At 35.5% G+C, this 5609-nt stretch overlaps 1 non-coding gene across 1 annotated transcript; it reads right to left on the bottom strand.

Annotated features, from left to right (window-relative positions):
• Nucleotides 1–5261: 5261 nt before the first annotated feature.
• Trnal-uaa (transfer RNA leucine (anticodon UAA)) lies at nucleotides 5262–5345 on the bottom strand. The gene has a single exon. It is a non-coding gene; the product is annotated as a tRNA-Leu (tRNA).
• Between the last annotated feature and the right edge of the window lie 264 nt (nucleotides 5346–5609).

Genomic DNA, 5609 nt, shown 5'->3' with positions numbered 1-5609 from the left:
GGATTAAGCACGGCAGGCATGTGAGCTTACTTACTTGATCGTCAGAGGCTGAAATAATATTATGACCTCTGTCTTCGATTCGGAGGGTATGTATTATTTATTTATTTGGTCTACTAATGGTTGTTACAGTTTTTACATAGCCTTCCTCGATAAATGGGCTATCTAACACTGAAAGATTTTTCAAATCAAACTTCCTCCAAAAGTAGTTCCTGTGATTAGCGCAAACAAACAAACTCTTCAGTTTTGTAATATTATATAGATATATTCATTAACACTATAATATGACTTTTCTACAAGCATAAGCTTCTGCGTTTAATAAAAATTTTGAACTTATTGCGAGACAATAAAAATCAGGAAAGATATCGAATCGTAGACTTCTAACTACCAATACAGTCATTGACTCCACCGCAGCAGAGTTCGTTATATAACACATATGATCACCAGTATTAGTTTATCCAACGGATCTAATCCAGATATAAGTAGATTGACAGCCATTCTGTTACTAGCTCGAGCCTCGATGTGATCTCATTTGTTCCGTTTATCTCTGTAATTGAATTTATCTCTATAATTGATATTGGAAACCTGTTTGTTCAGACAACTTTGTTGTTTTAATATAATATTAAACATAGTGTATTTTGCAATGACTTTTAAAAGTTTAGAAAGAGGCTATTTTATGGTTTCATGTATAAGTTTGGTGTACATGATCTAGTTGGCCTAAGTTACCTTACTAAACTCTTTTTATCTGGTCCATGGGATTATTACCTGAATTTATCAGTCATATTTGCGACTCGTCACGAGCCACCACAGAATTACAGAACGACAGGGGTTTGGCTTATAGAAAGAATGAATGAATAAGTTTATTCATTTTTAGTGTCACAGTATATCCTATCTAAGATATTATATGACTGTCTGTGACACCAAACAGAAAGGGTTTACAGCATTAGCCGTTCATCGCAGAAAAGCAATGCCCAGCACTGATTTTCTGCTGAGACCCGGGTGACGTCACAGTTATACCTACTAATCAAAATACTTTTAATACATTCAAATTAAAAGATAATAAAAAACTTTGATATGAGCAGCGTATAAAGAAAATGATAATAACATAAAGATAAATGTCAACATACGATAATTAATATAACATAACATACATAGAAATATGAATACAGATACCATTAAATAGAATATAATATAATAGTCCACCAATTCGAATTGAAGAGATTGTGCGAAAGAATTAAGAAAATTCTCTGGTAGGTATGCAGGTTTTTTAAAGATGTTAGTAGTCCTTCACCGTTTGAAACACGTAATTATTTAATTTTATAATTTAACTGACAATAACCATAATATAGTAGGAGAATTTATATTACGTTCAAAATTTAAAAAGCACTTAATACATTGTGTATTTACGTCACGATTGCCATTATAAAATTCTTAATGCTACAGCTATTTGGGTGTAGTTAAAAAGGCGCCACTTTATTTCCAACACCTGACGAAATTTCGCGATTAGTTTGCACGAATACGCCTTATTTTCTAAAATAAAGGTGAAAATAGTCCACCGGGACACGTGACAGGGTAACAAAAGATCGGGCAGGTTGTCGCCTCGAAATTGGATAGTAATCGATGCGTGAAGCGGGCCCGCGGGCGTCGTGCCACGAGTTTTGTTATCAAGGTGTTTTGTTTAAAAGCAATAATGTAACAAGCTAATTTTCTCTTTGTTTAAGTATCAAATGTACTCGGACTGAAATGAAGCACATCTTTATAAGCTGATTGTAACGGCTCCCTATAGGAGATCGTCCACCACACTGCGCAAAACGAGTTGGCGAGCATAGTTTAAACTGAACTTTAACAACCAATAATAGAAAATAATCTATATATATAAAAGAAAGTCGGGTTTGTTACAACACTTATAACTCGAGATCTGCGGAGCCGATTTTCATGATTTTTGATTCGTTGGATTTGTCTTCGCAGAATAGCAGAATACATCTTAAAAACAATGAAAACTTGACAAATAAATAATTGTGAAAGATGAATAATTTTCCATAAATGTTACTTTGTACCTGTCAAACATTTGTTGTCCACCCTGTCAAATACTATTTACGTAATGATTGACATTTACGCGTGCGTTCATAAATTTATTTTGTGTAAATTAAAGTTTCTTTTTCCGAATTTTAGAACTCAAGACCGGGTTCAGCTATCCAAACCAAATGTTTAGGCTTTGTTCGGACTATTTAGTAGATGGCTTATGTGAAGTTTGCACAAAATCGATTGTCATTTATAACATTTTTTGTAACAAATGAATTAGGGTAGGGGTAGGAGCAGGGTAGTGTAGAATAGCGATAGGGAAGAAGTGCACATAAGTCAAAGCGAAGCTTGACCGGGTCCGCTAGTAGAAAAATAAAAGAGAGTTTTGGTTATGTGAAAAGCGTTTGCAGGAAATTAAAAAAAAAAAAATAAACCATTGACTACATTAAACATCTACTGTAACCATAGGATGTCAATACAGTGCAATACAACAGCACAGCTGGAGTGAAATCAGGCGTAGTACCTACCGTTAACATGGTCTTCGAGTGTCCGAGATAACCCCTAACTTTTGACGGCTCCGTGGCGCAGTGGTATGCGCGGTGGATTTACAAGACGGAGGTTCGATCACCGGTTGGGCCGATTGAGGTTTTCTTATTTGGTCTGGCTGGTGGGAGGCTGCGGCCGTGTCTAGTTACCACCCTACCGTCTTTGTCGGTAGGGTGGTAAATAGACACGGCCGGTGGTACGCCAAGCGATTTAGCATTCCTGTACGATGTCGAGTAAAAATTGAAAGAGATTTACCGATTTAGCGTTCCGGTACAATACAAAAAAGAAACCGCCGTGTCGATCAGGCGAGATTGTAGTCAAAAAAAAAAACTATCGCACTCAAGTTTGTCCAACTCTTCTTGGACTGTGCCAGAGAAGAGCGAACGAAAAGTACGTTCGATGGTTGAATCTTCGAAGATCTTTACTACATCTTTGTAAAACCACATGGCTCTGGAAGCTGAAATCTATACCCGAACCGGGGTTAGTTAATATCGCCTTTTTATATCCCATATATATTACACAGACTATCTAGATTATGATCAGAAACATGAACGACTATCGTAAACAACGTGCCCGTCAATCGGAACGTTGCTTAACATAAATCGGGCGGCTTTACGACGCTTGTGGTCAATAAAGCCCCAGTTTTAACATTTGACTAATTTTAATTGTTCCCGTTTTACGCTCAATCCAGCCTATATTTTACACGTATTTATCGTTTAAACCGACGTAATTTACAATACGTTCGTATTTGGATCAGAATAAAGTTGCTTGGAGGCCGTTTGATCAGCTTCCACCTTCACACAGGAAGTCAAACTATAAGAAATTGTAATGTTGTCATCAATAATTGTAATTATAATATTATTGTATGATTTTTTTAAAAGAGCAACTGTTGAGTTTGTTGCCTGTTTCTTCTCAGCAGAATCTGCCTTCCGAACCGGTGGTAGAATCTTTACAATTAGTCAACTGACGTATCAAAAATGCTTGTGTCTACTTGAAATAAATGAATTTTTGATTTTTGATTAAACATTTTATGAATCAGTGGGTGCCCCGTTGGTCCCGTGGTAAGTATATATGGATCACGAGAACTTGGATCGGGTTATGAAGAATTGAGCTTTTTTCTGAAAGCTTTCTTTTGACATTTCTCAGCTTGCAGTTGGGGAAGTTGGTGGTGTCATGTCACGTCTGGAAGAGCACGTAAAGCGATCGGTTGGTCCCGGTCATCTATCTATACAAATATTAATAAAAACAAATAAGATTTTGTCAAATCGGTTCAGGCGTCTTCGAGTATTGTACATACATAAACATAACGGTCAACTTGAGAACCTTCTCCTTTTTGAAGTCGGTTAAAAAAGACGGGCATAGAGACAGACATTGCGAAACTATTAGAGTTCCTTGATGACTTGTTGATTACTGAACCCTAATTACTGTTTCTCCACCTTACCTAAAATATATAACCATTTATTTTTCCTATCATATAATATACCAAAACCAGTTCCCCGTGATAAGATTTTACACTGCGACGATAAATATTCTTATTTTGAATTTACTTTTGACTAAATTTAAATACATCGTCGTTTAACTGGATCGAGTTTGAACACGATTACAGTTACAGATTTAACATGCATTTATTGCTTGAAGCTGGACTAATTTACAATACGTTGAAGTTTCGATAAGCTTTAAATAAACAAGGCTTAAGTTAAGCTACCACGCTTTTAGTTCATATTGGTTCGTTTGGCTTAACGCGCTGCATGTGACGTGTGATGGGAAAGCTCAAATTTTCAGCATATTTTATTGACTCAGTACAGGACTCAGACCAGCGGTATATGCTAGTCTCCACAGTTTACTATTTTTCATATTATAAGGTTGGTTTTCAACATCATTAACAAACCATATTCGGCTCACTGTTGAGCACGAGTCTCCTCTCAGAATGATAGGCCTTAGTCTATCCTGCTGACCTAATGCGGATTGGCACACTACCATCTTTCTTGATAAGTACTGTTTACCAACAAGCAAATTATAAATAAGGGTATAAATCACTATTCATTTCACACCTAATAATAATTATAGTTAACTTGTAAATTTAAGAAAATAAATTAAAGAAAATAAATTTGAACAATTAGATATGGTAATTATATTTTGTATTTTATACACAAACCATACATAATTTAAAATAAATAAGTTATGAATTGACATGCATTTTCTTTCTCTTTGTTGGCAAACAGTACTCATCAAGAAAGGCTGTAGTATAGAGATCTAAGAAAATTCTCAGGTATGCAGGTTTCCTCACGATGTTTTTCCTTCACCGTTTGAGACAAGTGATATTTAATTTCTTAAAATATACACCTCTTTATATTATTAGTATTTAGTATAGATAGATATTGGACGCAGCAAAGTATAGAAGGAGGCTTGGAAGAATAACCCCCCAACCTGTTTCGCCTCGTTCGTAGTTTTGTACAGTTCGCCATGAATATCACGTATAGGTACACAAATTGTGATCAGTAATGGTCATTAATAAATATTTTGTTCCTGGGCCTAAGGCATCTTTATAACTAAAATAGCAATGAGTGAGATTATTTTTACATGTTTTTTTCGTTAAAAAACAAAAATCATACTTTGACATTATTGATATTTATCATCAAATTAAATTTTTAGCTACTATATATGAAAAATACATGAAAAAAAATTCGTAACAAATTTGTCAGGTGTGGGGTTCGAACCCACGCTCCCTCTCGGGAACCAGAGCTTAAATCTGGCGCCTTAGACCACTCGGCCAACCTGACTTTCAGGACACGGCTAAAATATCCTGTTATAGAAAAACTGTAGCGTTTGCCGTTCGATTTGACCTACTTCAAACTGAGTTAAGGCTTTTTCATCCACATAAAAAAAGCTTTTTGATGCATTCAATAGGTACCAGACATATTTGAATGCAAACTCATTCCGTTTATACTCATTCTTGTTATGTAGTATCAATCGCTATTCGCGTTTTTCACTTGTTTTTGTTAATGGATTCTTTTTGTCACTTTCAATTTAGTTCGACCTAGTTT

The sequence above is a fragment of the Bicyclus anynana genome, chromosome 16 (assembly GCF_947172395.1).
Source record: "Bicyclus anynana chromosome 16, ilBicAnyn1.1, whole genome shotgun sequence".
NCBI lineage: Eukaryota > Metazoa > Arthropoda > Insecta > Lepidoptera > Nymphalidae > Bicyclus > Bicyclus anynana.
This window is presented reverse-complemented; position numbering and strand designations above follow the sequence as displayed.